At 34.2% G+C, this 8,094-nt stretch overlaps 1 non-coding gene across 1 annotated transcript; it reads right to left on the bottom strand.

Annotated features, from left to right (window-relative positions):
* Nucleotides 1-1,007: 1,007 nt before the first annotated feature.
* TRNAC-GCA (transfer RNA cysteine (anticodon GCA)) lies at nucleotides 1,008-1,079 on the bottom strand. Its single transcript has one exon. It is a non-coding gene; the product is annotated as a tRNA-Cys (tRNA).
* Between the last annotated feature and the right edge of the window lie 7,015 nt (nucleotides 1,080-8,094).

Here is an 8,094-nt window from a genome sequence, read left to right on the forward strand (position 1 = left end):
TAATGACCCTCCTCATCTATCTTATGAAAAAAAACTTAATGACATGCAAGCAATGTTATAGTATGAAATTTTCATAATATTCTTACAAAAATCTCTTTTTTCTATTGACATATTTCAAGTCTCTTATTTTCGTAGCTTCAGTTTTTTTTTTTTTTTTTTTTTTTTTTTTTTTTTTTTTTTCTCTTTCCTTTTTCATCCGTCATCCTTGTTATAGTAAAATTTTACATAGAATTTATTGAGATATATATTCTGTTTTTTTTTTTTTTTTTTTTTTTGGAACTTAGGTAGTGATGGGAAAATTTTTTTAGTGGAAATTTTGTATTTATATTAGAGATTGGGGAACATAAAGGGTTAATGAATTAAATGACTAATGTGATTAAATGGAATTGAAAGATAAAGATAAAATAGGAGAAGGTTAATACAATCAATTGTTGAATTAGTGGAGGTTATACAATATAAAGAGCTATTAAGAAATAAAGCGGGGGAGATGGAAAAGTTATATGTAAACATAAGAAAAGAGAATGATTCTAGAGGAAGGTAAAGGGGGAGGAGGACATGTGACATTTTTGGTTTGTGTTTTTAAATACTAAGTATAGATAAGGCTTGTCTCATTTAATAATAGGAAGAGTGAAGAATAGCTCAAGTGGTTAGAGTTTTCCTTCCGATTCTAAGAGATCTTGGGATCGATTCTCACCTCGTCCTTTGTGGCTTTCTAAAAAAAGGAATCAGAAACAAAATAATATCACAATTTAATAATAGCGTCTAATAATAGGGTCGTGGAGTATCTTCGATCATGGAGGAACTTCCCTTCCTTCTCCCTTGCTTTTACAAGCTACAACACTTTATATGAGCAACATTGATATAATCATCACAAAATCTTCATACAATGTATTGGGAAATAACTAAGAATTTGTACCACTATGAGAAAATAGGATCACAAAATCGGTAAAAAAAACACTTCAATCTAAGATTTTGGTTTATAAAAAAATGCTAAAAGATATTTTTATAGGGCCCAACCGGGTTCGAACCGGTGACCTATTGATCTGCAGTCAATTGCTCTACCACTGAGCTATGGACCCATTACTTATTTTTTGGCACCATTAAATGTATATAATATACAAAAGCATCGTGACCTCATTCATTCGCGTAAAGTCGTAATCATCGTCATTTTCTAATCTAATTTACGTAGTATTAAGAAACAATACATCTTTATGATCTGATTTATACTTCCTCCTAATTAGAGCCACCTTGTTATTTATAATTTTAATATTTTGAAGGAGTCTTATACTTTTATGTATCATCTATTAACACGACAATAAACATCAGGATATCTGATTTTATAAACATTTCAACCAACAACTTATAAAATCTAATTATTATTAATTATAAATTCCACCCAAATCATCCAAGATCATAAAGTATTCGATTATATTCAATATTTTTTTAAATTCTAAAATTTTAAGATTTTGAGTACTTTCAGAGGTTGATTCATGTTATGTATGTTACAAACGTATCATATATAATATACACCATTGTCACCATATCTACATATATTTGATACTAGAATTACAAGCATAGGTTACATATAAAAATATACTACAATAGTTTATGTTTCTTAACTATAAATAGAGGTAACATATATTGAACTTAAAATTCAAGTTACAACTTAAAAAGAAAACCAATCATCTTATATGAACTAGTTTTCTTCAATTGAAAAAAAAAAATCATCAAACAAAAAAATATTTCAAACTTCTTTGATTGTGGGAAATTAAATGGAGATAGGTTGGTCAGTTTGGATGGTGTTGACTGTTATTTTGGGAGGTCTATTGGCATTTTTTGGGCTCCTAAAATATGCAAATGAGTGGTTATATGTGAGGAGTTTAGGCAAAATGAAAGGACAACTTCCTCCTGGTGATATGGGATGGCCTTTTCATTGGCACTCAATTATCTTTCCTTAAGGCCTTTAAGTCTGATAACCCGGATTCCTTCATCTCCACCCTTGCCGAAAGGTTTCTCTTTGTCACTCTAACTCGATTTTTCTATTGTTCGGTCACTCTTGTTGTTCTGTGCGTATTCCTGTTTGGGATATCCCTTAGTTAAGTTAACATCTATGTTGTACAGATATAATGTGAGGGTTAGCTCAAGTGGTTAAAGCTTTCCTCCCGATTTTAGGTGATTCTTGGATCGATTCTTATCATCCACCCTTGTGGCTCTCTAAACACACACACTCACACACACAAAAAGAAGAAGGAAAAAAAAAAAAAAACATCTATGTTGTAAATGTAACTTTTGTTTAACAAGAAATTTTGATTATTACCCCCTCCAAAAATCCACTTACTTGCTTTTACCACCTATATAAAAAAAAGTTTTATTTTACCACCACATAAAAAAATGAAAATTGACTTTTACCACCAATCACCGCCAACTAACGGATTCCGTCCATAAATCCGTTAGTGGGGCCTACCATGTCTACGTGTTACCATATTATTGGATAAAATTTTTTGTAAAAAAAAAACAAAATCCACGAACATTGGATGAATTCTAGTTGAAATTGTTAATTGTTATGGTGAGAATTCATTATCTTGTAAAATCAAAGTGGAAAACGATATACATACTGGCGAGGAATTAAGGTAAGAATCTCATAGATAGTCTGCGATAAATGATCTATATTTACAAGACCTCAAACTTACAATTAATGATCTGGGTTTACGAGACCTCAAATTAAAGCTAAGACTAACAATTTATGTTCACGAGACTTTCGTAATTGACGATTTGTAACCCGATTGATGACGATTAATGTTACTTTGGTTGTTGATAGTGGGTGAAACGATTAATTGAAGATCTTCATTTTTAGGGGGTTTTAATTTTGAAATTTTAAATGGGAATTTGGGTTATAAGGTTATGTTAGAGAGATAAAGAAAGTCAAATAAGAATGAAGAAAGAGATGGGTATCTCAAATTATTAATAGAAAATTGAATAATGAAAAGCTAACAAGCTAATTTTGCTTTATATGTACGGTACTATCTAGTTGCTAGCTTCTAAAGAGTAGTATCTAGTTGCTAACAAGCTAATTTTGCTTTCTATGTACAGTCAATCTAGTTTCTAACAAGCTAATTTTGCTTTCTATGTACGGTACTATCCAAGCTGAGGAGCGACGCTTGAGGCAAAAGAAAGCAAAGGAAGAGTTTACACAAATGTTGGAAGAGCCAGAGATACTGACATCATCTATGAAATGGAGTAAAGCTATTACCGTGTTTGAAGATGATGAACGTTTCAAAGATGTTGAAAAGCCCAAAGATCGGTAGGTAATTTTTGAAAATTATTTGGTGGAACTCCAAAAGAAAAAGTAAGTGTTGGCTTTTACTTGCATCTTGCGCAGGAGAAAAGTGATTAAAAATTAACTTCACTAATTGTAATGGAGAATAAATAATATGTACCCCTAATACACTCCACATCTTGAAGTAGATAGTGAATTTTGTGCATTGTGCAGCCTTCAAAAGAGTTTATTTGTTTTCCTTATTTTTGTCTCTAGTTGTAGCAGTCAGTTTCTATGTGAGTGATGTGGCGCTTTATTAAGCTAGAGGGGGAGGGAGTTGAGAACAGTGTATTTAGCTCCCCCATTGACAATTTACTTCCTCTGTTTCCTTTATATCAATTGCCAAAAAAAAAAAAAAAAAAAAAAAAGTTGCATGCTTTCTTTATCTAAAAAACCTATTAATTAAGTGCATTATATGGTTTCTTATCCTTTTTTTTTTGGAGTGATGAAAAATTGTTTTGATATTCGTTGTGATTTCTGGATGTAATTTTTGTATCTAATACGAATACTTTAGTGCATGTGACTGGACATTAGTTTTAAAAGTTTCAGCCAAAATTTGAGTTTATTGCGTAATTTTGCTCGTGCTAGGGTTTGTGAATCAAAATGTAGAATTAAACGGCTCCATCCTACTAATATATATACCTTGATTTAATTTTTTGGTTTTGTTGGTCAAATGCAAGGGTTGAAAAAGTATGACATTCATTATGAGGTACTGAATATCAAATATTAGAGAGGAATGGACTAAATGATGCTAACCTTCTCGATTTTCTTGTTTCTTATAGTGTACAACTCCATTTTTGAGACCTGAATAATCTTATCTCTGCTAATATGAGTGGAGTTACGTACTTAGCTTTCTGCCTTTCTTTCCAGAATAGCTAAACTTGATCTTAGGAAGCAAGTTGTTAGTTCATCCTTTTCCCATCATAACGAGTAATTGCTAAGTTTTGCATATGTGGTTCATTATATGTTTATATGCATAGCAAGTATTTAGTTTTGACACTATTACACTATTGTAGTGTTAGCCATTTTAAGTAAATTGCTAGAATGCTAGTATTTTAGCATATATTTTTTATTACAACTATAGGTTTGTGTAGAATTTATTAGGATTATATTGGTCTTCTACACCTAGATGTAAATTTAAATGTATTTCAGCTTATTATCATAATTAGTCATGGGTTTGTGCTGGTTTATGATGTAACTGACGAGTTGTCACTTAACAGTAATATTCTCTCCTTTTTTATTAGCAATAGACCTTGGTTCTTTGTTATCATTGCATTAGTAAGGCCTTCTCTTAGGTTAATATTTTGTGGCTTGATAAATCTATCTATGTTACTAGCTGTTGCTATCATTGGTTGAGTCAATGTTTATTCATTTGACTAGAGATGAACTTCCCTTTGAAATTAAGTCACTTCTTTTCGCTTCTTTTTTTAAAAATCCATGAGTTCATTACTATAATTTGTAAATTCTCATTTTCAGGATGTGAAATGTCAAAACAAGCTCAAGAGGCTAGTTGATCGTGTTGGGGTTTGGTGAGTCCGACTCACCGCGGAAACAACCCCTCCCGAGGAACCACTCGCAATAATTAAAATCACAAAGCATAAATAAACACAAAGAAAAGATAACAAATCTTACCCTCGAAGCGAGCTTCGCCCAAAACCGGGGCTCTTACTTGAAAGCTACTAGCACGTCAAGCGCTGCGCCTCCGACGGTATCCGCCCACAAATGGGCGAACACAACTTTAAGGTCTACTACCTTGGGGTTAGCAAGGTCCGACCCAAACCCGAGTGTTATGTGAGTTTAAGAGTTTTCCCAAAAATTATGGAATGCTCTTTTTAACTCCCACTCAAGCACTTTACTCCAAATCCCAAGCTTGGTATTTATAGAGGAAAGTATGAGTGGGAATTTCTATCCCATCAATGTGGGATCATGAAATTCCACAAATTAATTTAAAGCTAAATTAAATTAAAATTGCAAACTAATAATAAATCTACAAGTGGCATTACCATGTGAGATGGGTTGGTGAGAACCACATGGAGAGTAGGGGACCATACTTGCTCCCCACTCAATACTCTCCTTGTGCCACATGTCCTCTCCCACTTACTCCCATATTCCAAGCTTCCCCTTATTCATGGCCCTATGACCCGAGCCAAGCCACGAGCCTAGCCCGAGCTCGGCCCGCACCAACCCGCACCTGACCCGAGCCCAGCCCTCACCAGCTGCTGCGGTTTGGTGCGGCTGCTGCTGTGCCTAGCCGCGGCTGGCCGGGGCTGCTAGCACGGTGTGCTAGCTCGTCTTGCCCCTAGCATTCGGATGCTCGGGGCACACCAATGCTAGGGGTATTTTCGGGAATATGGTCGATTTATTATTATTTTGCGCGTCTCGTCTTTTATCATTTTAGACTCGACTTCCGACGATCGGTTTCGACGCTCTAAGCTCGAATTACCGACGTCTAAATATTTAACACTCAGGCGACGAATTAATTTCTTCCGAATTAATTCGTCGAGTTGGTTCGCATATATTTTCTTGGGTGTGACCCGAAGGGTTCAGTCAAGATTAAGCTGTAATATTAATTATATTAATATTACTGATCGGAAGCGGCCTCCACCCAGGCATTCCGATCACTTGACCTTATTGAATATATTAGCTTTCTAATAATTCTGAACCCGCTATCAGAATAATACACTTGTTTGAAGGACACCATTCCTTTCAGATCGAGCTGGTGCATGACTTTAGTAAGTTTTCGATTAGCTCTGATTTTTCGTGCACTTGAAAATTCAAACAAAGAGACTAAACAGTCAAATTTGTGAAGCAGACAGAGACAAAAATGTCAAAATTTGAAGGTTGACCATTAGATTATTAAACTAACTAGCTTTTAGTTATATATTAATTATTGTGAATTGTGAGAGACGTGTTTGTAATTTACAAGTACATCAATTCAGTATTATAGTAGAGTTGATGATGTATATGTAGATGTCGCAAATTTGGCCTTATGTTGGTTATTTGATATTTATTGTATTTTATAAAAGTTTATTAATAATTTATGATTTTTACATTCAAAAAAATGCAGTGTACTAGTGGTGGCAGTAGAGGAATTCGCTATTGCTTCCATTTTATTTATTCTTTTTTTTTTTTTAAAAAAAAAAAAAAAAAAAAAAAAAAAAAAAAAAAACTATTCATAACTGGCTTTAGGCTACGCAAATTACAAATAATACTTTATTTGTAACCGGCATAACTTAACGCCAATTACGAATAGTATGCTTTCTGGCTTGGAAAGTAGACTATTTGTAACTAGCATTCGGTTAAGCCAGTTACAAATAGTACATTATTAGTAACTAACATTATCCAGTTACGAATAATTTTTACTAGTTGTAATGGTGGAAATAGCAACCAACAATGCCAGTTACTAAAAGTAAATTTCTCCAGTTACAAATAGGAGTTTTTCTACTAGAGATAAAATCAACTCTAATTCAAGGTCTCTCAAACAGTCAGGAATTCAAATCATTACACACCCTAAAAAGTGTAAAGTCCTAGGCTTTTAAAGGGTCATGGGCATAGAGGAAAATGATCCTCTACGATGGGCACACCCTCCTTACAGTGGAGACTCCACTGAGGACTTAGAGGTTACATGATTAGTTCTTAGTTATGGTCTAAGGTTTCCAGCACCAGGTTACGTATGGGTTGTAACGATGGCTAACTTTGATAATCTCTAGTTAGAGAGCGAGACTTGAACGTATAATATCTTCCTTTTTCACAAAAGTAAAAGCCAAGCAAGCAACATTGCATCATGCATAATCATAGCACAATTTAACCAGGCCATTGCGGATTGGCTCATTGACTAGGGGCTTTCAACACCAGGCTTCAATCCCGAAATCAATAACAATCATCCCACCAATATTGCCAACAAAATGTTGGGAGGGCTATGTCATGGGTCAACACGTTGAGTGATTGATTCGTGCATCGTCTCTTAAGATATGGCACCTTTGGACACCCAAGCCTTGACCTTAGAATGGCATTGTATGCTTTGACAGTTCCTTTTGTGTGCTTATATGACTACATGAATATGTGCTTTGTGTTTAATCTAATTGATTCCAACTTGTTATCTGGAGAAATTAAAAAAAAAATCGCAAAAATTGTGGTTCGACAAAAAAGAAAAAAAAAATGTCGAACCTACCAAGTGGCACGAGCAACTGTAAAAGTTGCGCGCGCCCTCCAAGCGCAAGTCTAGTAGTTGCGCGCGGCCCTTCCGCGCAACTCTAAGTCTCACGCACGACCACTGTTCAACATTAACTTTGATTCGTTATGAGCAATGTTATATAGAGAAAACGATATTACTGCTTCAAGGTTAATCGTTAAGTAGGTGCTAAAAATATCTCTTTCGCTAACAACGTTGTCTAACTTTGTTGCTTTGATCGTTTTTTTTTTCTTTTTTCAAAAAATCTAAAAACATGTCTTTCATCGTTCATTTATTTTTGCGTTTTCGCAAATATAAAAAAAAAAAAAAAAAAGAAAAGAAAAAAGAAAAAGAATGTGGCAGGCGCTACTCTTGAAGTTGCACTTTCCGCTTTAGCGCAAGACGAAAAATTGCGTTTGATACTGTTTTCGATTATGATTATTCAGTTACTTACTTTATAATCAAACTAATGACATTACTTCTTATAAGGTTCGTCATTAGAAGTTCGCATCCCTTAATAGGACGTCATCAATATTCTCATTCTTAAACGTGCCTATTTTCACGGTCGTCATTTTTCAGTTGTAATTAGTCAATCTTGACTTTGGAG

The sequence above is a fragment of the Chenopodium album genome, chromosome 14 (assembly GCF_948465745.1).
Source record: "Chenopodium album chromosome 14, dcCheAlbu1.1, whole genome shotgun sequence".
In the NCBI taxonomy this organism is placed as follows: Eukaryota; Viridiplantae; Streptophyta; class Magnoliopsida; order Caryophyllales; family Amaranthaceae; genus Chenopodium; species Chenopodium album.